The 27,065-nt window shown below is 35.2% G+C and overlaps 1 protein-coding gene across 3 annotated transcripts in view; it reads right to left on the reverse strand.

The window, feature by feature from the left end:
* Window positions 1-27,065, reverse strand: part of LOC106668565 (transcription factor Sox-13) — a 597,903-nt gene that overhangs the window by 490,765 nt on the left and 80,073 nt on the right. For all 3 annotated transcript variants that reach the window (XM_014397456.2, XM_014397454.2, XM_014397455.2), the window contains exon 2: window positions 24,774-24,826. The gene's annotated coding sequence lies outside the window, so the exon portion shown is untranslated. The remainder of the gene's footprint in view (window positions 1-24,773; window positions 24,827-27,065) is intronic.

A 27,065-nucleotide genomic window follows, 5' to 3' on the forward strand; every position in this document is an offset into this window, starting at 1 on the left:
GTCAAAACATCCCCCCTGGAAGACGTGTTGCACGAGGGTAAGTCCGTACATAAAACTGGGTTCTCTACCCTTCCCATTAATTTGGGGAAACTCTTTGGAAGAAATGGTTTTCTCAGAAAAGTCAATATAATTGGATTATATATTTTTTGACCCGATTAGTATGTAAACGTGAAATTAACTGATGTCATGCTGCAACATCCATAACATTATTTGTTTTTCTCTTTTATTAAAATTTTACAACTACAGAATAAACTAAAACAAATATACATAATGACTATGGTAAAATAAATGACTTGAGGGGTGGGTGAAGTTTTTGTTGTTGTTAGATGAGAATTTAACATATTTTCTTATTATTGGGGAGTACCTGGTTCTGAGTTTACAGTTATACAGGTACGTAAAGTATAAAAAATTGAGAATGAAAGAGGGTCAGTGCTTCAAGTAGGTAAGGTATACACGGTCACTTTTAGGCATTTTTCGGAGGCCTGTGTGATTTGGGAGCGAGTTCAATGATATTTGCATCAAATATTACGTTTTTATTAAAATATAAATATATCCGAGCATGAAAAGCGACAATTATTTTATATTCATAATTTATACAGCAAATGGAATTTGTGCAACAAATCGTTCATCCGAGTAAAACGGTACAAACGCGTGTGACCTATCCTCAGGCTGATCAGGTGCAAACATCTTTGGCGGCCAATAGAGTTATACAGGTATTAAGGTATACAAGAGTCGAGAATAGCCAGTCAATGATTTCAAATAGGTAGAATATACATGTTAACATTCAGGCATTTTGCAAAGATCTACGTTGTCAAATCAGTGGCTGCAATGATATACTGAGCAAAATTCATGTTGTCATTTTGAAAAAAGTAAAACCAATCAAGTATGAAGAACGACCATTCGAGAAAAACAACCAAGCTATTTTTCAACAGAGAAGACGACGAAGCTCCTCAACGACACGATGGCATTAACTATTTCTAATTTTTTTGCCATTTTTTCATAAATTCCAATGGACGTGATGGACCTTCAAATGAATATGTAGGTTATTTTTTATGAAAAAAACAAACCTATAATTATTGCCGATGTTTGAAAGTAGGAGAAAGGCTGAACACATCTTGTAACACATGGCCTTAACCTGACAAATTTCCGACATAATGAACTAACAAATGCCCGGCTGACGATGTTATAGTATTGTATTGTTTATAAATTTTCTGTTTTTTGGCTTTTTTTGGCATGTAAGAAAAAATCGAAACTAGTGTATTTGTTCTGTGGTCATCAACCACGAGGGCAATCATCTCCCTTTATACAAAGGGCTTTCATTCTAATTAGCTGGTCGTTTTCACCGTTTTAAAATTCGTTTCACATGCGTAAATTCAGATTTGCGAAATAACGGTGGAGCGTTTAATCGTTGTTAGCGTGCAGTCTATGTAGTTAATAACGGTTTTTTTGCACAGACATAAAGAAATTTAGACCGTTGGTAAAAATTTGTTATTGATTCTAAGATGAGCTTAACATTATAAATATTACCACCTGTCTGATGTTCATCCGGATTTAATAACGGACTAATTTTTTTCCTTATTATCCACCAGCTTAATCTTCGGGGATGTTACCACGAACACAAAGAGGAGGAGCCGAGTTACACCTCTAAAAAATGACTTTCGACCTGGTTTAGTTGACTCAACGACGCTTCTCGTTAAAAAAAAAGATTTATTTATTATATATTATTAAAGTTTACAATTAACTTTACATAAAAGTGAATAACTTGTAAAATAAAAATTAGGAAGAGGTTATGATTAACATGCGGTTCAACTCCGAGTCTGAGTCTGAGTCTATCTTGAAAATGGTGGGAGTGGGTCTAATATGTAGAGTTGCTGAGTCTGCAGGATCTATTATGATGATAGAAGCAGCCGTTGCGGATGTAATTTATATTTATATTGATAGGTTCGATTCACTCGGCCGCTTTCTCAATTTAAAGTGCAAATATATTGTAAAAAATAACTGGTGGAACGTTTCAAGACTGTCTGTAACTGGGGTTCCAGATGAACTCAGTTCTATTTGGGCTTGGTCGGATAACTTATTGTATGAACAATATGAACAACATAACCTTTGTGTAGGTTATATAAAACACACAAGACAACCAAAGATATCAAGTAAGGTATATATATTTTTGCCATCTTGTTGTTACAATATATATCACGTTCGTAACAACAAGATGGCCCTCCACATTTCTTTGGGAAACGATTAACTTGAGCAAAAAAATGGCCTTAATAAACCCCAAGGGGGTCGCGCAATGGCGTTTAACGAGTCAGACGTATTTTCTTTCACTCTAGAAAAGTTTCTTTTTTCGATAGTTTATTCTATGAAAATAGACTTGAAACTTTCCCAGGTGGTAGAGGACAGAACCAATAGTGTGTTGTGGAAATTGTGCCTAAAAATTGTGGTGTTACTAACTTAAAAAACAATTTAAATATTGTAAATAGCGAAAAGAAATTGGAAATTGCACCAGAAGTAGGCCAATTATACTATGTAAAGATTCCTCTGTCAGTAGAAAAAGGTAGGGAAACGCTTGTTATTTAGAACGTCTCGGAAAACTCAGAGAGTTTAAAACATCACTCATGCCCCTTCCCCCTAGCCTTATCTCATCCTCTCTCTATTCTGGACCGGTTAGGAAGAACTGAAAAGATGGGAAAGACAGAACAAATTAATGCCCTTCAATTGCAACTGGCACAAGAGCGCAAATATAATGAGGAATTACAAAACATAATCCTACATATGAAGACCTATATTAAGTCTCTAACTGGAAAGGAACAAAAATCAACTCCGTCCCAGATTGAAAAACGTTTCACTCTACCAACTTGAGATAAAGAAGAAGAAATAGTAGCCAAAGAAAGGGCATAGCTTGTTCAAAGGAATAAAAAAAGAAAATTTATGTCCTTACCTGAAAAATGTAACAGCAAAACTTCAAGTAATACATTCGAACTAGTAAAGCAATCAATTTGTAACAGAGAAAACACAAGCAAAAGTGCAAAGGCCACCACCTATAGTCGTAAGCAATGTGACTGATAGGAAGCCAATATACGAAGCTCGTCAAGATCAGAAAATTAACTGAGTAACGCATGAACAGGTCAAAAAATGTGGAGTGGCATACATATGAAAATAAGCAAACCAGGCCCATATGAGTTATAGCCAAGAATTTACACCCAGCATGTGATCCAATAGATATTGTAACTTGCCTGCATAACGAAGGTTTTAAGATAATATCAGCTGTTAATAAAATAAACAAGACCAAAGAAAAGAGCATGAAAGTCAACTCCGCTTCCTTTGTTCATGCCCAGTTTCTAAAATACCGAAGACATTAAAAAAATCTTCGAAATACAACATATACGCCATATAAAAGGCAGTATGGAAGCCATCAAATACAGCCAAAAAAAGACAACATTCGACACGATTGTTCTTTTCAAACTTATGAGATCCAACTCACCGTGGTCATAATTAACTCTGTCAAACAGAAAATAGCTATTGGCTCTGCATATTGCCCGCCAAAGCACAATCAAAAGTGTTCAGATTACTCGAGATTCCTAGAGTACCTAGGAGAAAGTTTCATAATGGGGGACATTTCAATGCTAACCATGTCGATTGGGGATCTAGACTGACGAACACCAAAGGCCGCGAACTAAGGAATCTATCATTCTACAGTGAAACCAACTTACTGGTCAACATACTGCATCAAAATACCTGAGCTCTTAGACTTTTTATTACCAAAAACGTTTCGCCTAACTTCATTAACATAACAGAAAACTTTGATCTAAATTCTGAGCACTGAGTAGTTATACTGATGCGAAGTGAAAGGAGAATAAAAAAAACAATGCAAGCCAACATTAGTTAATTTAACAACTAACTAGACTAGTTTCCTTAGACGTGATGCTAAAACAATCCTTAATGTACCTCTAAAACGGAAGAACAATTAGGTAATGAAGCAGAGATTTTAACCTCAATCATTCGACAGCATGGTGTAATACTAGACAGGCTATGCATAAAACAATAGGTTTCAACTACCCCAAGGAAATTAAAGAACTGCTGAATCTGAAAAGAAACGCTAAGAGAATACGGCAACAATCACTAGACCCTGAAGACAAAAACTTTCTTAACAATATGGTCCAAACAATTAAAAGAAATTACAAAAAACTACATGACGACTCAATCAGAACTTATCTAGAAGAAGAGCGAAGCCACCGACTACTTGCTATGGAAAGCAATAAAAAATTAAAAGTCCAATTGCCCAAAATCCTCCATTAAAAAAGAGGATGGTATATGGATATGTACACAACATTGATTTAAATCCTGATCACTCAGTAGTTATACTGACGCTAAGTGAAAGGATAATAATAATTTAAAAAAAAAAATAAATAAATAAAATGCAAGCCAATGTTATTTAATTTAACCATTGACTAGAGTTTTGCCTTGATATGTACTTCTACAAACAGAAGAACAATTAGAAGCAGATTGTTCACATCCATCATTCAGACTGCAGCATGGTGAAATCCTAGTCAGACTGTGCATAAAACAATAGGCTTCAACCCTAAGAGACCGTGCAGACAAAACCATTCTTAACAAAATGGCCCAAAAAATTTAAAGAACGTTAAAATGACTCAATCAGAAATTATATAGGAGATCTAACACCAAGCGAACCCACTGACTACTCGCTATGAAAGGCAATAAAAAAAATTAAAAAACCAATCGCTCAAATTCACTATTAAAAAAAGAGGATATAACATGGGGGAGAGACAGCAGAGAAAAGCCAAATTTTTTGCCAATCACCTCGCTCAAATTTTCAAATCAAATGAAAACTTCAATGGCAGCTTACTTGAGGTAACAACCACTCCACAAGAAGAAAATATAAAGCTAGTTACTCCTAAAGAAGTAGCACAACAAATTAAAAATTTATCTCCTAAAAAGACTGCAGGATATGAACTTATCACTTATTATTGCCGAAAAAGAGGATAGTTAAACTAACATCCCTATTTAATGCTGAAATCCGACGGCAATTTGTTCCCAGCTTCTGGAAATGCGCAGAAGTCATTGTGATAAAAAAGGGATAAAATATAAAATAAAGGGGAAAAATAATAAAACCGATTGTAGAAAAACAGATAATCATTCCTGACCACCAATTTTGATTCCGAACAAGACATTCAACAATATTCCAATTTCAACGAGTAACGGACTAATATAAAAATCTCTTGAAGAAAAACAAATTTATTCTGCTACCTTCCTTGATGTCTCACAATCTTAAGATTCTGGCATGAATGACTCATCAATAACCTAAAAGGGATGCTACCAAAGCAGTGTGTCGATATTATCAGTTCCTACCTAACTGACAGACAGTTTAGACTCAAACAAGAAGATCAATATTCAAAATTAAAAACAATAAATGCAGGAGTGCCACAAGGTAGCATATTAGGTCCACTTCTTTACTTGACATACACTAGTGATTTTCCGAAAATATATGGAGTAAAATTGCAACGTTTGCAGATGACATGAGTCAGCGGTGATATCAGTAGTACCGACTATCAACCATTCAACCAAATTCCTTCAAAAGGCTTGATAGATAAAATAAATAAGATAGATTAAGAAATAATAAATATTATAGATCTATACAAATAGACAAAATAAATGACAATCAAGCTCAGTCAGCTTAAATCAAACAAAAAAGTGGATTATGTTACGTCGCTCACAATCGATGACAAAAGTTAATCAAAGGACCATTGCATTATATTAAACATTCATTATCCAGTTGTCACCGTATGGCATTATATACCATACACTATAAAACTTGAACAGGAAAGTTTCAATGAAGACTTTTAAAAATATCAAGGAGTGTTTATTATATTTTAACCTTGCTTGTCGATTTTAATGTCTCTTTTTTCAACTCTTTCCTTATTGTTGAGGAGAGCTCATGGAATTTTCCAGAAGAATTGCGTAATAGTTGTAGACGTGTGACAGGGACAAAAATAAACTGATGATCCGATCGTAAGAAAAACGCGTAAAATCGGGTAAAAAATGTCAAAACAAATTTATTATATACCTTTTGGACAAGTGTAAAATATCATTGAAAGAAAACTTAATGGTATAATACTTGGGCCGAAAAATCGTAATTTAACTTGGTCAAATGATTCAATCGCTTGATTTTTAATCAACGACCATTTTGATGTCTTCGGTTGAACGAAAAAACGTGACGTGATATTAAGTTCAACTTTTGAAAATTTTTTGTTTTGTTGTTTTCATCCATTTTATATTATACTCTATAGACTATTAACTTTCTTCACTAGTGGGTAAAGGCGTCGCCACTATTTTTAAGACTTGGAAAATTTAGGGATTAAAGATGTCAGACATTGGGGGTTGGGATGAGGGTCTAGGGTTTTCTTGAAGCATCTGTAACGACTTCTTGCGGTTTTTAAGACAAATGGGGTTGGAAGGGTTGTTTAGTAATGTGGGATGCGAATACAAAGCTTGGACAATGGTTCAAAGAATTTTGGTCCGAAGTGACCAGATTCTTTGGCGGTTGGAACGTTTATTTGAACCCCACAGTTCAATTCCGTACGTCCAGATTGATTGTAGTACTGATTCATAGAGGGGTTTCGAGTAGACGTGTGAGCTGTTTAGTACAATTCTTTTAAGTAATGTGTGGAGGTACCAAATGAATCTTTTTTTCGACGTAAAATCTTAAATAGAGGATGACATTGGCGCTGAGTCTTTTCCTTCATTTCTTGAACCATTCGGGCAAAAAGGATAGTTGGTCTGGACCCATACTACATTTTGGTTTACCTATAAGATCGTCGGCGTATGTTGGAAGCACTGGATCGGGATTAGAAATGCAATGTCTATTGAATGGGGACCAAAGGTGTTGCCACCAGAAACTCCCACTTCACCATGGGAGAAGGATGCTCAGATCCGTACCTAAAATTACCTAACGGACAGGATTGTACGATGAGATAATAAGTGAATAGTTTTAACTTTCGAGATCAAGCTTGGGTCGCCCAATTTTAGTTTTGGATTACTCGAAACTGACACAACAGTACATTAAAGGTGTTTATTAACAGATTTTTAACATTGATTATCAATTGATGTGTTGTTTATACTGATTTATGAGATACACAAATAAAATTCTATGCGAAAGTATACGCTTTTCAACAATTTATGTTTCTCAAAGTTTATGGGCTTGAGTTTGTTTTATATAATAAATGTATTTCAGTGGTTGTGATGAAAAGAAGGTGAAATCGAATGAGGGATAAAATATCCCACAATTATGCTTTTCTGATTTTCTCAACATTAGTTATTTTTCCATGTACTTACATAAATTTTTACAATTTTCTATTTATCATATTTTTCCCTGCAACAACATGCAATGCTAGACAAATTTTCTTCATATCTAGTCATATCAAAAAAGTATAAAACAGAAGAATGCAATATTTGTTTTCCTGAGATCCTAGTCGGCCAGTAAAGGAAATTAAAAAAATAGGTTGTTTTGAGCAATTTTCTAACATCTTAAGTTATATGGAAACAACATGGGAACGTTCATCTAGGTTTTACTTAACGCCGGTTTAAAAATGCCAAATGTTCAACAAATATCCTGTCACAAATGTGTTATATATATATATATATATATATATATATATATATATATATATATATATATGTATATATATATATCAACAACTATGCGCCAGGGGGAAAACCTAATCACACTGAGAAACGCGTTTAATCAAACCGGGGCTGATCCCCATTCGGCCGTGTAAAGTTGCCCCAAGATCCGCTCTGAATCTCCCGTAATCCGTCGCGCTAAGTGTTGCCATTTGTTAGACGGGCTTCCCCGCGAGAGAAGAATAACCGTGACTCACCGAGGAAACAAATCGTCCAAAGTTGAGGCAATGAGTTAACACTATCGAGCACTTAGCAGCCCACTTAGCGATCCGTGGTTGGTCCGTGCAAAACACAATGGTTGGACAGAGGGGAAATTCATCAGCCGTTCTTCGACACAAGAATGTATCACAAACAGAAAAAATTACACAAAGCAATTAATTTTATTATGTACATTACAATTTATTAATAAAATAATACGGTTTACAATTGTTTTGAATGATGCAATATTATATAAGTGAAATTAAACAATTTTCCTAGGCGGTATGTCAAATATAATATGTCGTGAGATCTAGAAGGCATGATCTAGACGGCACAGGTGAAAAACGACCTAGAAGGATCTTTTAGTGAGAGACCAGTGAATTAAACTGCGCTAAAAATTGTTAAGTGGATTAATTACTATTGCATATTAAAGTTAATAAATGATTATTGAGGGGGTGTGTCGGATGTATTGTTATGTGAGATCTAGATAGCATTTCGGTCTAGACGACGCAGGTGAAAAACCACCTAGATGGTTATATTAATTTGAGACCAGTTAACAAAACTACGATAGTAATATTAGGTGAAATAATACATATTGTATATTAAAGTTAATAAATCAATGATTATTGAAGTGATGGGTCGGACAGAACTTGTCAAAGGCCATTTGATTTAGACGGCACAGGTAAACAACAACTTAGAAGGGGTTGTTAGTTATTGACCATTTAAATAAACTAAAATAATTGGATACCTCAAAAGGTGCAAATTAATATTGTTTATGAAAGAGTAATAAAAAAACCTTGTTAAAGTGCTGTTCGATAGGTCAAGACGGCATGTCGATCTAGACGGCACAGGTGAAAAACAACTTAGCATGCTCGTCTATGATAATTTTATTACATGAAATAACTAATATTGCATATTAAAGTTAATAAATTAATAATTATTGAGGTTGTGTTTCAGATCAATGTGTCGCGAAATCTAGAAGGCATTTCGATTCAAACAGCACATGTAAGAAACTAATTTTAGTAGGCTTTGCTAGTTAGCGACCAGTTAAGTAAACTATAATAACTATACAATTTAATGAGTCCTAATTAATACTATATACTAAATGGTAATAACATTTTTGAGGTAGTACGGCGGCTAGACTGTTTCGTGAGAAGAAAATACGTCATTTCGATCTGTATGTCGCAGGTGTAAAAGAACATTAGAAACGACAATTTAACTACATTAATTACAACACTGAATAAGTGCCCAGCTTTCGGCTCTATATCTGGCCTTCCTCAGGACAGAATAACATATAAATGAACTTTGTACAATTTCTTGCAACAATTGATCTAATTTTATAACATAGAGATAATATTACATTAAACTTGCATGTACGTTCATGATGTAAGAAACATTGACAGTCAAATATTTGCATTTTTTATATTTCAAACACTTCTCTACACCTTTTAAATGCGAATAGACTAGTGATAATGGTATTGTTTGTCTATCAAGATAACAACCAACCTAAACTCCAAATAGCAAAATAGTCTCTAATTAATCCAGCTCAAGTTGATATGTGTTTAAATCTTTTTGTCAATATAAACAATAATAATAAATAAATAAATACAAATAATTTAGCAATAACCCAAATAAATCATTTATAACACAATTTTTTTAAAAACATACAAATTAGCGACTGAATACGTAGTATTTTACAACTATAAGAGACCTTAATTTTTAATATAATGTTAAAATATTATATTATATATTATTGTATATAATATGTTTTATATATTAATATATTATTAATATATAAATTGTAGTAACTTTATTGTAATCAGTCTTTAAATTGCAAGACAGTTCAGTTGTAAACATAGACTTTCAATAACCTTCGACCAAGTATGCTTTCAATGTCCATAACTTTAATCACCTCCATATTAAAATCAAAACCATGTTTCATCTCACGCGCATGTTTGGATAAACCTATACCTGGTCTGCTATGGCTGTTACAATCTCATTTATGGCCCTAAACAATTCTAGTAGGTACTGTTTGATTTGACATAATACACAACCGACAATCATTAAATTTGATCCAATATATAAAGTTAGACATTTTTTCTTTTTGTTCTTTATATTTTAATTTATTAAAAAGCCGTTTTCCAATTTTATTCTTAAATTTATAAACTATTTTATATTTACAGCATTTATTTTATGTTGTTATTAATGAATGAATTATTTTGCCTACCGATAGAAAGAGTAATAAGCCTTGACATAAAACCCGGCTAATCAGCGCTTTGGGGTAACCGTTAGACACAAAGAAGCCGACGCCTTATACAAAATGTCTTTTCTATACCGACTTCCTTCTCCACCCCTTCAAAATCCAACATATATTAACATAAAACAGCAAAATCTTACTGGCACTCTCAACACGACACGCAAGAATGGCACAATTACACAGAAGACAAACACTTTGAGTGAGTAGAAATACTTTGATTGAATATCAAAAATATATTTTTCATTGTATAAATTCATTTTTCCACATCCTACATGTATTTGTTAAATGTAAACAATGTTTGTAAATCCCAGGCCCTGAAGATGATCTCAATAAAGATCGAAACGTTGGCACGATNAAATCGTGAGATGCGGTCTGGTGTGATGTAGGTTTCAGAAAAACATTTTCTTTATCGTGCCAACGTTTCGATCTTTATTGAGAAATCGTGAGATGCGGTCTGGTGTGATGTAGGTTTCAGAAAAACATTTTCTTTATCGTGCCAACGTTTCGTTGTTTATTGAGATCATCTTCAGGGATCGAAACGTTGGCACGATAAAGAAAATGTTTTTCTGAAACCTACATCACACCAGACCGCATCTCACGATTTCTGAATAATTATCGATTAACGGCTACTAATCACCACACACACGTTAGACACAAGAATCTTTTCATTTATTAATTATTTTGATGAAAACACTTATCACTTAAATTAAGCGATCTATCAATTAACTTCATTATAATATTGATTTTAATTTTCGTGGAGTGTGAAGAGGTATGATGGAATATCATATCCGAGATCGTAGACTTCTGATACCGATCAGTTGATTAATTGTCATTGTTGGGAATCACTAACAAGTCCAGAAAAAGTGATTATCATCCACCTCCACTTCATGAGTAAAGATTATGGCTGGATGATACAAATTACAGGCAATGATTGTTTTTGTCCATTCTTTTTCCTAAATAATCAAAAATAGGCCATCAATATTTTTTAATGATTTTAATGTTAAACTCAATCTCGAAATTAGTGAATTTAATTATTTTAAATGAAGTATATTTCACTAAAAGCTCTCCGTGGCCATTTCATTTGTCGTCGAGAATCCAGTCCGATTAAACGACATTTGAAAAATGGCAAAAAGGAGGGACAATTCAAAAGGTGGGGTTGAGATTGGAAGTTAGTGTCCGAGTGGATCGAGGACACGATAGCTCAAGTGGTAGAGCAGCGGCGTATCTAGCCGAAGATCGTGGGTTCGAATCCCGCTCGTGCCATTGACTTTTTTATCTCAACTAAAAACCTTAATTAATTGTTAAAATCAATTTTTTTTGCCCGATCTATTAAGTCTTACGTGACTAAGTCTGCCAAATGGGAGATAGATTCCCCCCATAGCATGGCTTTATCAGTTACTGATTAGTGAACTAAACTATAATATGTTTTATTAATTAACACTGTATATTAAAATGTAATATACAATAGTACTGGTGGGTGGCATGATAGCTAGAATGTTTCATGATATTAAGGCAGCATTTCGATCAAGAAGGCACATGTGAAAAACAATAAGGCTATGCTAGTTCGTGACTAAATAATTAAACTATGCCATTTGTACTAAGGTGTTATAATTAACGTTGTATATTAAAGTGTAATAAAATCTCTTTTTGAGAACGAAGATATAAAATATAATCGGAATGTGTCGTGAGATCTAGAAGGCATTTCGATCTAAACGGTTATTTTTCAGTGACACAATGCATTAAACATTAATAATTATTTTAATTGAAATTGTATATTTAAAAAAATATTAGTATGAAGGTCTTTTTATTCGATGTAATAATATATAATATAATACCGACACAATTAGTATAAAATAAAATATAATTAACCAAAAAAAGGGAGAGGTACCGATAATAAGTATTGCCTACTGTTTTATTATGCAAATTATACATATCTACAGTGTACGCTTATTTGAAGTTAATTACAAGTGTCCGACGGTTTCTACCGTTATATAATTCGCTGCTTCTTTGACATCCAAGATTGAACCACTTTTTCCTTATATCTCCTCATTTCAAACATAATTGCCACAATATTGCAATAATTGATATAGTTTTTGGTTTGATTTTTGTTGTATAAATATCCATTATTAATATATATAAANAGAGATGGAAGGGTCTTGTCTTTTATTTGCAAAACTTGTCTAGGTGATGACCTTATATCTATGTGCACAAAAGGAATGTATAACGCCATCACGAATACCCGGGAATACCAATATTTAATATTCTAGATGCCGTGGTTTGTTTACGATCCGGTGAGAACCCGTTGTCTTTTAAAAAAAAGACCTATTGAACGATAAAGGTTAGAAAATCTACTTATAATGTAACCGGAACATAACCCGTTGTGATTTATCACCTGAGTAAGTAAGTACATTTAAAATGTGAACGCAAGAAAGAGACAAAACGAACCCTGGGTGTATTAGACAGGGATATAAAAGATTATAACCTGGTTTTACAGTCGACTTCCAGTATTTTCCTTTTATCCTCGGGCAAATAAAGTGAATGCCGGTCGATTGGAGCCGGGGGAATAAGAGTGTTTCCTATGCCTGGACATGTCATCGCCCTGAGTTCTCCGGCATTCTCAACTTTCACGAGGGTGTAAAATTCAAGTTATTGTCTAAATAGATGCTAAGAAATGTTAAGTCCGAAACCGGTTTGTCCGGGCCTTGAGTCGGAAACACTTCAAAGTTTATCGAGAACAATTATATCCTTCTCAGGCTATCACGGCTCGGGCTTTTGGAAATAGTGAAAGGAACGGACGAAAATCTCGACAAGAAACATCAAAATTTAGACAGCTCAATTTGAAAGCTCAACAGAAAACCTTTTATGGCCCATTTTGCAATTAATCTTCCAAGAGAAATATAGCTTTGAAAATCCTTCGTTTTTATGAAAAAATATCGAATCCTAAGGCCGTAAGAAACATCAATTCAAAGATATTTTACAGTTGTATTATAAATATTCACTATTTGTCAACATACAGGTTTTTCAAATGCCTGGAACATTTGAATTTTTATCATTCAATTCCAACATGTCCTTTAACAAATTGATACAAAATGGATTGTACGATGAGTCAATCTTCAGGGAGGAAAAATAAGAAACGAATTCCTTAAAAGGCCGCATTGTGAAAACTAAACATTTGTATATTGAGATTTAAAGAATAGTAAACTATGTTAATCGTTCATCAGGCAATTTTACATGTTTCACTGAGCTCTCTTTCCTAACAAGTTATATACAAAAATTTTCTATAATAAATCTACTGTCCTGAAGACAACTTGAAACCTAAAAAACTATAAGTGCACCTGCACCCCTCAGGCATGAGTACAAACAATAGGGGGTTTTAAGGAACACCCGGGTGTGTGATCAGACTCACCTTAAAAATAAACTGAACCACGGGAAGGGGCGATTCCAAGTAGCCCCCAATTGGTGGTCATGGCTTGAGAACTTGTACCTTGGCTGGAAGGCACCGCACGAGTAGAGCTTGCCATTTCTATTTCTACAGTGGTGGCTGAATGCTTTTGCTAGAAGCCAAAAAACTACCTTTGTAAAGGCACAGGTATGGGTTGCTCTTTTTAGAACACTTCTGAATCTGCATTGCATTGTATCGGCGTCTTAAAAACCACCTAGGAGGTGAGTACGGATGTTAAAGATTCTCAGTTTGATTCAACTCAGCTGAGGTTGTTGGATCAATGTTTATTCAATCAAAACGTTCAAGTTGTGTTGGTGTACAATAATAGTAGCAAGAAAAAGCATAATAAACTTACTTATAATAAAATACTGCAAGTAGATCGGTCCTTTTGAGCCCTCTCTGTTGAAGCTGTTAGTTGCATGATTAGCAGATTTTCGTGGTAAGAAGTCCCTGGTGGTGGTGTCCATAAGTCTGTACCGATATATCATTGAATTTACATCGATCCTTGTGGACAGTTGTATTTCTCACGTACAAGGGTAATAAGCTTTAGTAGTTGATTGTGAACGGTCAGCATCTTCTTTAATTGGGAATCGGAAACCGAAGGCCACATTGTGCAACAATATTGCCAAATAGGGCGATTATACATTAATCGCTTATAACGTAGCGTAATAGCATTAATTGTTAAAAGATGTTTTAACGCACACATGCAACCGCGCTTATTGCATACAATTTTTTTTTATATGCTCACTACACGTTCAGTTTCTAATCCAGCCACATCTCTAGGTATCGAATTACATTGCCGTTTGGTAGTGACCCATTTATATTTATTGCCATGTGGGATACCTTGCAACAGTATGTGAAGCACAGTGTTGTATTTAGTAGGGTACGTGTACTCTCTACCACTTATTGTACATATCGACATCATCTAATTATGCTTGGAGTGTTTGTTTTGCCAGCTGACAAGTTTCAGATTTTTTCCTGATTACGTCGTCTGCTGTGGTTAGTGCATTAGATTTTGCAAATTCCTTTGCATAAATTTAAAATAAAATGGAATCTAGGGCACTTCCCTGAGGAACACCAAATTCTACGATGAAGGACTTTCGTTGAGAATCTTCATGTTTTACTGAAGATGTTCGATAATATTGTATTAGAATAAAGAATGTGTCGGGAAGGTGGTGATTAAGTTTGAAGAGACTTGGTGCCAAATCTTGTCAAACGCCTTTGCAGTATCAATAAATAATCCAAGACAGATTTTTTTTTCTTCATGTGTCTCATTGGCAGACGGTTAGAAAGAATGCGATTTAGTGGTGGCCATGAATGATGCGACACGAACCCTAACCAAGTCCTAGGTATAACCGGCAACATGTACGTGAATAGCTTCGGAAGCAGTAATCATTCAAATACTTTGCACACGAGGCTTAATATGCTTATCGAGCGGTAGGAAATAAAGTTGTCTCGCTTTTTCCCCGTTTGGTAATTATGACAATGGATGCGTAATTCCATATGATGGAAAACCGAATTGTGTGTAGTATTGCGTTTTATATTTGCGTGAGGAACACTAGCCCTTTCTTTGAAAGATGTTCCATTAGTGGCTGTACAATGAAGTCAATAGCTGAAGATTGTTTTATAAGCTATGGATGAATAAAATGTATGACTTCAGCAGGAGCAAACAGATATGGCAGTAGCAATGCAATGGATGCTCAGCTTCCAAATTTTTCAAGACATTCTGAACTTTCCGATGTCACGGCTGTGTAGGAAGTTTGGAATCCTCATGTTGGACAGACCTAAAGAAGGTTAGTCATCGAGGTACTGCTTGTTCTACTGATCCGAATTCTTAAGAATATTTTGTTATTTTTCTCCTCTATATTGCTTTATTATTATTTTTAACCCTAGTAATCCCTCAGGAACATACGGCGTCATGTAGGTAACGGCTTGGTCCAATTTCGGTTGACAAATCGATTTTTCGGCGTAAAACCTTCTACCAGAACCCTCACTTATTTCAATTCCCATGTCTCCCCCCGTTTCGAATCGGTTGATTTGACTCAAATTTGACCATCAGTGTGTCTTCAGCATCTGTTCACTTCCATTTCCCAGAAATGGCGCAATAAAAGGAGAACTTTTGTTAATTACGATCATCCTCACATGTTAAGTAACGTCGTAAGATTAAAAATCATACACGTAGAAGAAAATTAGCTTCCAACAGAACAATTATAATTTATTTCTTCGCATTACCTAGGGTAACGTTGAATGTTCCCTCCCGCCTTGGAATAATATTATTGAAGAAGTATAATTTATCGCCGTACGGGAATCATTATTGCCGTAGGAAATTCGACGTTTGACTTCTGTCGGTGACGCAATCCCCCGTTCCGAAGAGCTTTCTCTTGTATAAATTATTCCCCAACATATTTATTAGCGCGGGTAAATTGTGTTTTCAAATTGTTGCCGCATCGGAAGGGAAAACGACTCGTTATTAAATAACAATTATTGTTCCGCATTCTACCATTTTATCTCGCTCGAATGATTAGATTTCTCATCCTAATCCACAGTCATTTTTAAATATGAAAGGAGTTAACGGTTAAAAAAAAAATTGTAGACATGCCGAATTCGAAAGTTCGAACTATAGCAAGTTGTGCTCGCCTTTGACAGCGAGTTCACTCGAAAACAGTTTCTACCCTCCAATTATCACCTAACCCTAAAATCTGAATGATTGTTCCTTTAAAGTTACGCGCAAATGAGTTCTTAGATACAATACAGAACTGAGACGGACAAGGGAGCGTTATTGTTCCCACTTTGCTTTCTATTTATATCGCCGATACATCTAACACCGCCGTTACAACCGGCGTACGATACTGCAATTTCATCTACTAACTTAAATCATCAAGACCATTTTGATCTAATTGATGAATAGGGCAAAATGTGGACAGAAACAAATACAGCCCACGTTAATGGTAAAAAATCATCTTTACCCTCTTTTATTGATCAATGGCAAGGAAAGAACGATATCTACGGAACTAAAATTAATTGCATACGTAAACAGTCTGACCTGTATTCCCCAAACAAGACGTAAGCGACCAGAGCTTCTAGGATCGAAATCACACAATGGACCTATCTGTACGTATTGAGCAGTGATGAGGGGCACCAATAAGCTATTTAATATCCAACTAACTTAAGCAATAAAAGCAAAGTCCTTAGAAGATTTCTCCAAGCTTCATACTACGTTAATAACCTTACTATCCTCAATGACGTCAACCTTTGTCAAATAATGGATCCATTCCTGTATCGAAGCGTTTCACTACAAGTTTCAATCCGTCATAACCGGCTCAAGCCACCTTCCTTATAGCCTAATCGATATTTGATCCTTAATGGTTGAGGAAAGAAACGATACACCACTGGCAAAAGCATCACAGAAATCTCTCAACATCTCCAATCACGAAATCGTAAACCTAATTCTCGCTCAGCAGGCAATTAGGAAAATCATAGGCCTTTATACTGGCGATTGCTCATTTAATTACCACCTTAATAAAGTAATCCATCATGATTTTGCGTTGTGGACGTTATTTCACTTTCCCTTGAGCAGAAGCAGTCCGGGAGTGTTCCTGACATTGCTCAAGCCTTTGACAAGGTTTGGCAACTGAGCCTCCTGTGGAAGCTGAAAGCTATCCTACCCAATACCTACACCTATTTAATCTTATAATCGTGTCTGACCTTTTCTTCAGTGCGAAACAGGGCACAGCGATATCCTCTATCCTGTCCTTGCTGGCGTCCCACAAGGGAGCATTATGTGACCTCTCCTTTACACGATATATACAGACATATCTATCCTCCTAGAAACAATTTTCTCCACTTTAGCTAACGGTACGGCAATCCTTTCTCTGCATAAAGATTCGGCCACCGCATACAGAAACCTTCAAACCATTTGCAGTTGTTTGACTTTGGTCTTTTGGTCCAAAAAGTGACGAATTAAAATAAATGCAAAGAATAGCCTATTAATTAACTTCCCACTCAGACGTATTACACTACAACCTGTTTACCTTAACTCTTCACTCTAACTCTTCTTTACTTTCACTCCCCCTGAAAACGTACGTTACTAGTGGCTTTACTACACGAACGACACAGACGTTACAAACTGTTCCCACTACTACTCGATAGACGATCCAACCTTACAATTAAGTACAAAATTTGATATTCCATCTTCCAACGCATCCAAAAATTCCAGTCAAAGTCCTAAGAAAGTTTGTTAACTCTCCTTTTTATGCATCAAACATCACCGAAAACCGCGACGTTAATATTCCCTTCGTGCCAGAAGTGGCAAAAATCTATTACAAAAAATTTCATCTATCCTTTTCAAAAAATGTACCTGTTTGGTTTGTTATCTCAGTTCCATTAATCCTCATCGACTGAAACGCCGATGGCCAAGTTACGCTCTATGTAGTGACGAACTTGAAAAAGTGAATTCATTATCTTTTTCTCCTATACGAGTTGCACATGTTTTTCATGTAGATTGTTTTGTTAGTACATCATTTTTTCAGTTGAAATTGTTCCACAGGTGAAAAGTCAATTTAAAAAAGTACGACCATCTCTGTTTTGAAACGGCGGAAACACGGTCCTATGGAATATGAAAACGGAACGCCTATTCGGACAGGCGATATTAAGCCCTAGGGAAAGACTCTTAATAAGGTAGTTTTCTACTAGTACTTTCCGGTATTTGGAAATAAATAAGGATCAATGGAAGAAAGGAAGACTATAGGCAATAGTAATGATCGGCCTCCGCCTCGCGAACTGATCACAATAATTCACTCACTTTACTGACCGAGCGAATTTTGTCTTTACTACCACTCAGTAATTTGACAAGTGGCTTCACCACCCCGTTTACTCTTCCAGCCGTTTCTTCTCCAGCAACACTCCGCTCCCCTAATTCATTTCTACAGGACGTTCGGAGTTAGCAATTCTGCGTTCTCGCCCCTTCAAGTTTCTACTCTCTGCGATCACACGTCCCAGAGTTGAGCTTATTTATGTCTTTTTTTATTTATTTATTTACAGGTTACACCAGTTACAAGAAATCACAATGTTTACAGATGAGTTCTGCGAGTTTAAAAAAATGTGTTAATTTCTTTTTAATTTATGTTTAATTAAAATATTTATTTCCATTATATGTATGTACTTTTATTGAATATATTTTGACTTTTATTTTATTCAATCGTTCACAAGAACCAAAAAAAACATAAAATTTCAGGGTTTTTAATTCTTACATGCCTGAAATGACGAACTGTTCAACCTTCTTCATTTATTTTCTTATTATTTGATCGATTTTTTATTGAAATTTATTTATTACATATATTAATAGTAGAAAAATGTAATCGTTTCAGACAAACAATCTTTACGATTGGCCCTGGCTCTGGCAGACCAAAATTTAAAAAATCCGCCAACGTTTATTCGTGGAATTATGATAATATAAATTTGGTGAACGCAAGGGTTGAGCCATGAAAAAGGGCTGATTCATTTCACTGAGTGAGCGGTTTTGAACTGTTCCTTTAAAAAAGCGGTTTTCAGATGTCTAGTCAGCTGAACGTTTGGACTAAAAACATCATTTTACATCTCTCCCTTGTGTTAGAAGTTAGCACATGTATTTTTGAGTTATCTATGTATAGTACAATTTAATAAATCTAAACTAATCTTAACTGTGATATTCTAATCTACCCGAAAGAAAAAATTAATTTTATTATTTATTTTAAGAAACAGAGACGTGTACTTATAGTTATGTGTAACCGAGGTAACCTATAGGACCACGTTTGTGGTTTAAATAATTTTTAAATTTTTATATTATATTGTTTTATTGTTTTTAATTAACTCCACACTGTTCATTGTTTTAGATACTGATCTTCACCTAATTTTAATTATTCTTATTATATATGCATTTTCTTGCTCTCCAGATATATTTAAACACTCATCTAGTTAAATAATTAATAATTGTTTTTTGTATTTTTCTTTTTTAAATGATATAAAATGTTTCTAACTGCGATATTTCGCTAAAATAAATATGCCCTGATGATGACTATATAATCGTCGAAAGTTCGGCAAAAACTTAAAGAATTTGTCGTTTCTGTTGTGACCTCACTGAATATCCTTTTTTTCAAGTTAATCGTATAATTTTGCTTTTCCTTGCTTTGCTAGTAATTTATAAAATTGACTAGATCTGACCGCTCTAAAAACCTTTCACACAAGAAAAATAGAAATGTCAACACAACATACCTCATGCGAAAAATGTCATTCCACTTAAAATTCCTTATTATGGAATATGGAGGGCTTTTGATTTCTCCGTGAATCTTTACTGAAGGAAACGAGGGTTATGGTGAAAGTTTAGAAAACGGCCTGTTAATAGTCAGATCAAAACCGATTCCCTTAAATGGACGTTTTGAAATTAAAAAGCTCTGTTCTTCTAAACGAAATGTTTCCTTTTAAAATGAATTGAAAATAAATGTTGACCGATCGGAATTAGAATTAATTCACAAACGATTAGGAAAAGCGTGTTTGTTGGCATTGCTTGTGTATCTCCCCCTATCTAAATTGACAACGTGATTTCTCGTTTGTTTCACACTTGTTTCGCCTCTTCTGAGTAATTCGATATTCATGTTCGCCGTGGAGACCGGTCTTTCAATTGTATAGGAAGAGTCCATAGGGTAATAGACTCAAGTTACAATTGCGTGCCTTCGACCGATAAACATGGGTAACATCCGAGTGAAACGTTAAGAATCAACCATGAGTATTTTTAAATAATAACTGGTAAAATTTAACTATTGGAACATCCTGTTCTTGTTATTTCGTTAATTGGTTTTAGATTACGAGTAGTCGAAACAATATCCTCTACCCTAGAACTTAGAATTACTGCTGAGCAGTTATTCTATGTCACAGAGGCATTTGAGTGGAGCACCCCGGTTTTCTTTTCAAATTAAAACACAATTCCCCACACCTACTACATCATCCTGAAGTCCTTCCTCCCGGATCGCTGATTCACGGTGATAATTGGCTCTGAATTTTCAGAGATCAAGCCCATCAAGGCCGGCGTTAAGGCGTCAGACTCTCGGATAATAGGTCCCGTGGTCGTGGGTTCTATTCCCACCGTCGCCTCTGGACTCTTTTCTGACGCCTAAGGGGACCGGTAGCCGCAATGAAAATTGACATGGCACTCAACGATCGAAGTCTGGGGCGGGATAAGATCTCCGCGACTCTGAATTTGGTCCCAATCCCTGTTTGATAACGAGTTTCTTCGATGGAATGGCACACTGGGGGTTCAATTCATATACGTATTGCGAAATCCAAAAAATTGAGCCCGGAAAGAGTACGATAAACTCTATTGCAGTTGCAGCAATCAAAAAATAAAATAAAAAACAGGCGTTTTTTTATATTTGATTTAAGGACTAATCTTCTACAAAATTACATCGCTGACATACCTATACTCTCGAACACCCACATCACGACCTTCGCGGAGGACACCACAATTCTCTCTTTACCTTCTGACCCCTTGCAGCTAAAGCAACCTAAAATCACTTACAGCGCATTACCGACTGGTGCACTCGGTGGCGCATCAAGCTAAGAGAATAGCCGGCATGTGGCATTCAATTACCTGCTCACCAGTGCACAGGTAATCCCTCCATCTAATCCAATCTGCTACCTTGGGTTCTACTTGGCAGCAGACTTACATTGAACACACACAATAAAATAAAACAAAAAGACAAGGACCACTCAGACGCCTACTTGGACCCAAATCCGCAGTGAGTATACACAATAAATTAACAATATATAAGACACTAAGTAGACCGATTTGGACTTACGGAGTCGAGCTATGGGATTCAGCCAACTCAACCAACATCTAAAGAATCCAATCTTCTCAATCAAAAGTCCTCCGTCGCATCCTTAACGCTCTCTTCTACATCACTAACCAAATCATTCACAAAGACTTAGACCTCCCATTCGTTACGGACACGAAACACGATTCGACAACTTCTACTCCATGTTTTCCTTCCAAATCAATCCACTGGCTCCGGCCTTAACACTCTTCCACGCCACCTAAAAAGGCAGTGACCACCTTGTGACATGACACAAAACTGGACCAAACAACCAACAACACAGAGTCCAACAATGGCCGGCTCCTCTCTTCCATCCTCGTGGTCTGACAGGTTTCTGGCAGATCTTTTATTGTTCACTACTATCACATTGTTAAATTTATAAATTTTGTACAAAAGTATTAAAAAAAGACTAAATGTGGTAATTATACTGCCATCCTAGCTAAAATTGAGCGAGTATTCCCGTGTAATGTTAATAAATGACAATCTTTCTAATTTATTTAAATGATCCTGCGTCTTATTTTAAGTCAGTCAAATCAGTTTGCCTCCCTTAGTTCGGTTGGAGGTTCTATTTTCACTCAAAATGTAAATCTTACTCTTCCTTTTGCTTTAAAGAGAAGTTAATCTCGTGAGCCGATTGAGATCGTTTTTTAAAATCACATATCAATTAAAAAAGACGCATTTTTGGGCTGCGGAGCTTTGCTGGTTACAATTGTAATTATTGGGTTAGGTGGAGAAAGTATCGTCTGTCACTCAAATATAATTAACGAGAGAAAACCGAAGCGAAATGGAATTAGTAGGATAAGATACGAACATGCTCCTGATTATTATTTTCCACTCGTTCGCCAATTTTTTCGTATCTTCCAGCCATCTGATTAATTAAGCTTTTACACGCTCATTGGATTTCTTCAATGTTAGTTGATTGCACAGAAACGCACATTAAATTATACAATATTGAATTATCGATTAGGTTAGAAAAAAATAAATTAAAATATACAAGCACAAAACATTTTTTATATATTGAAACAAAAAAGTCCTACATTTTATCTTCCAGCTTATAAGTGTTATCATTGAAACATTTTATAAAACGTATTCCGCTTGTGCACCAATGGCAATAAATATGCACCCCCTGTCTAACAGATTTTGGCCATAAAATTCTACTCAGTTGTCGATGTTTCATGTTAAGTTGTCTTTTAATTCCTAAGTATCTGACTTGAGTGGAATTCGGTGCCTCCTTGCTGATGTACAGTACAGGGTAAGACTATAAAAATGTACCCTGTCTACATTTTTCCTCATTCAGGAGAAGAAAACTTCTACACTTTTTACCCTTTGATCAACTGTTCTTCGATGTTGCTTGGAAGGATCTGGGTAAGAAAAATTGCCGTTCATCTGCCTAAGTGGTAATGATAAAAATCAGTTGTATAAAAATATTAGCAGTATAAATGGTAGGATGAGACTGAAAATGCACAATTTATTGGTCTGATATCACATTAGTACTATTATAGTATTCACATAATTCTAATGCAAAAGGGTGTGTTGATTGAGACAGAGATATAAATAATTAACTAAATTAACCTTGTTTTAATTTGTAGTAATAATATAATGATAATTACGGCTTTCAAATTATTGTTAAGAGTAAATATATTCAAATATTTTACCTAACGGAAAGGGATAAAGGTTGAATAGTGCATGTACGTGTGTGTGTTTAAAAGTGAGAGTGAAACTAACGAGAATAGAAATATAGAAGAAGAGAGGGTGATATTAGTAAAAAGGGGTTCGCGTCAGCCATTCATATGTGCCAATCGAAAGATTCTGGGTACGACTCAAAGCATAGATCAAAGAATATTAATTGAAAATTAGGAAAAAGTATAAGTTATAAAAAGTGTTCCTGAACCGTCACTCTAGACACCCAACGGATAGTAGAACGTTAACGGCTTAAGGCCACCTGTATGACAAGAATTACCTTACTTTGAAAAAGTGGAAAAATGAGAAAAACAAGATTGTGAAAGATTAAGAGAGAGGTATAAAAATAAAGAAAATATTTAGAGAGAAATCAAAAATTACAGTGTGGCACAAATAGGTAGAATGACAGCTATATAGAACGACAAATACATAAATAAAAAGACAGATAGATACATAAATAAATAAGTAGACATGTTTATTGAAATCAAACAATTTGAAGATGGAGTGAGAGAGGGAGAGAGAGCGCGTACGAAATAGTGAAAGAGAGGTAAACAAAGAGATAGCTAGAGAGATAGAGGTAGTTATATTAGATAGAGGGTGAGAGTGTGAGAATGAAGGTAAATAGAAAATGAGTGAGAGAGAGAAGCTTTAAAAGAATGAAAGATAGAGTAATAAAGAGAGCTAGAGAGATAGATATATTGATGGATAAATAGAAGTAGATATACAGATAGTTATACAAAAAATAAATAGGCGTATAGTGTAGCTAGGGAAGGTATAAACCCAATGTGGAAAACAGAGAAAATCATTCAATATGATTTAAACGCGAATTGGCATAGATTCCGTTACATCACCGTATAAATTACTGGCTCATAATAAACACGTCTACCCAGTCCAGGAATTAAAAGTTGAGGTAGGGCCTTCTTTGATTACTGGCAGTTAGGCTGATTTACATTTGACGGATAACTGATTTGAAGAATTGGCCGGTGAGTATTTAGGTCCTGTCTTGCCCTCGAGCAACGCCCAGGCATTAATGTGAAGAACGGTCTGCAAGGGTAGCCGTCCTCCGTTCTTCATATTCACTTAAGTTCACTGTCCTCTAAATGTCTTGAAACGATATTTTTCCAATTAAAACTGAAGCATGCGAGAAAGTCAATAATAAGCTATTTTGTAAAACTTTTAAACTAACTGTTTATAATGCTGATTAACATAACAAGTTTCTTTAATTAATTGACAATAGTTATCGAATTTTTTTTTAGCTACTTGCTATAGTTGGCAATGTTAACTTTTGCCCCTGCTGTGGTTTGTACCAACAAGGATTTACAATATAAAACCACTTTGAATCCTACGAGCTGAAATTAATGAACACAAAATCATCGGTTAAACATTCTCTATCATGGACAGAAATGTTTTCTTTTTTAAGTTTTCATGCGAAGACTCGACCCAATGTTAATCTTGTTACACATTTGATATTGTTTTTATACGTTTACAACGTCAAAGTTATCTTACGTAAATAATTTACTTAAGCCAGTCTCTGAAATGATCACTGATAAAATGTACTAAACGGAAAAATGTGAAACTTTTGAAAATTAACACTAATGTTCTTTTTCTTGGCGAAAAGAACTCTTAGGCTTGCTTTATATATTTTTAGACATACCTTGATCACATTTCGCTAGGTATCATCCTCCTTGGAAGGCATCAAATAAGCATCTAGACAAAAAAGAATCATTCAGTTTAAAAGTACAACATTGATTTATTTATGACAATAAATAGAGTTAAAACAATGAAAAATAAACAAAAAGAGTAGGATGTATAGTCTATTATTACTCAGATATGTGGTTTGCAAGCGACATGGAATACATGCTATTAATGCCATGTATATGCTATGTATTCATTTATGTGCCTTACGAAATCGTAGAGGTTAATTTCATATTTAGCCAGACATATATTATAGCATTAGCTTGTTAAAAAATCACATTAAAATTAGCTAGTGGAAGCTGAATGAAACCTGGAGAAAGACAACAACCTAATGATATGCAAATTTCGGGTTAAAAAAAAGGAAGACACTTCAATTCCTAGTATTTACTAGTTAGCGTAAAATTTGCCTTTCCAGATTAGAGAATTTGGTATAACCATGTAGGATTGTTCTAGTTATTCTTCTATGGGCGTCAATAAAACAAGCCAGTATTGAGATGACCCGTGATGGGCGCACGTTAATCCTAGAGAAGATAAAAGAAAAAAGGTCATTATCTAATATGGAAATGGAAATTAGTGATTAACGACAACCTAAGGCCATATATCGTAAGGCTTGTTTTTCCATTCTAGCAAAGACAGGATGAGGTACGCTTCTTGTAATGGTTACAATGCGTGTTTAGGAAAATAGGAGTATGCCAAGTTATACAGTGTACACACTTCCAGGCGTCAAGTAAAGAGACCAAATTCCCTGACAGATCCGGATTAATTCCAGTTAAAAGTCGCGTTTATCCACCGATTTTTATGTAAAATCCTTGCTCTTTTTTCTTCAAAACTGAATTACACACGGTTGAACAGGTTGCCTCGTCGGAGCGGAGGGGCCGGCCGTGACTGGTGGGGAAAGACGATTGGCCGGCTTTTCTCCAGGCCCTGGACCCTCTCTTACTCACCTGCATCACTTCCGGGCCGTCACCCTTGTCTTTCCGCGCCGACGACCTTTCCAATTCCGGTCATTTTCATACACAATTAATTCCTGAAGAAAGGAACAAAATCACTCCGTTGACGCGAAATGTGACTTTTGGCTTATTTTCTCCCCAAAATGTTCAAATATCCCATAATATTCAAATGCATCCATAGGCAAGCGCCTATTACACCACGCCTCTTACATAATTATTATGCCCTCATATATTTTTAAAAACTCCCTCGTCTTATCTATTTGAAATACTCAAAATCAAATTTTTACTGTGTATTCATGGGTAAACTTTCTTCGTTAGTTTTTCAACCATCATCAGCTGATAACATATCTATGAATACACTCTAAATTTTTCACCCCAAGTCGATAATAAACCTTGGCACCATCTGTTACAGTAAACATTTTACTGTTGGTATTATTTCTTTTTGAACCTCTTTTACGCGTCTGATATAACAATTTTGCAACCCCCAATTTTATCTAGAGGTCTTCGTAAAGCTTAAAACTTTTCGTCAGAATCCAGAGCTATGTTAAGTTTGTGTGTTTCCTTCTGACCGTGCGTTTCATTTGGTACTGAAAAGTAAATAAGGATCTCCTATGGAATGAGCTAAACATGATATAGAGAAGATAAATGAAGTGTTCAGTAATCGTGAGATGCGGTAATCACCGCACATTTCTACACGTGAAGTGATCAGTTTGATATAGGTAGAAAATTCAAATTTCAATGTGAAACTGTTTTGTTTAAGCAAACACGTAGTTTCTGACAGGCCTAGACCTCTCAAGGTTATTTGCGAAAATACTCATCACCTTCTATAAAACTATCTCTGTGAGGAAAAAACATGTTTCGGCTACCGACGCCCCTACTTTTGTCTTCACTTTATGTTATGTTCTCTCATACGCGTTACCTCTTCTCGCCATCGTTAGTGGTATAGAAGAACTTTTGAACTAATTGAAAGTATAAATCGTACAAAATACAGTTCTTTTAGGGATAATTGGTGACGCGTCATGTCTATCTCATGACAAGCTGTTTTTGATATAAATTATATTTGGAAATAGAGCCAACTGGCTCATTTTTATTGTTTAGTAATACTATTCGTTTTTCCGTTTTTTTTCTTCTCGAAGCAATAACTACAAGGTAAAACGTTTTTCTTTCGTAATTTTTTTTTAATCGTTTTATCACCCATCCTACATACAAAACCGACATAAAGGGAAAATGGAAGAATATGGAGAAATTGGAAAAATATTTGAGGCTACACAAGCTTAATATTTGCCCAGTTTATTCTTGCG

This window comes from Cimex lectularius, unplaced genomic scaffold, assembly GCF_000648675.2.
Source record: "Cimex lectularius strain Harlan isolate CLEC.00 unplaced genomic scaffold, Clec_2.1 scaffold21, whole genome shotgun sequence".
Classification (NCBI taxonomy): Eukaryota; Metazoa; Arthropoda; class Insecta; order Hemiptera; family Cimicidae; genus Cimex; species Cimex lectularius.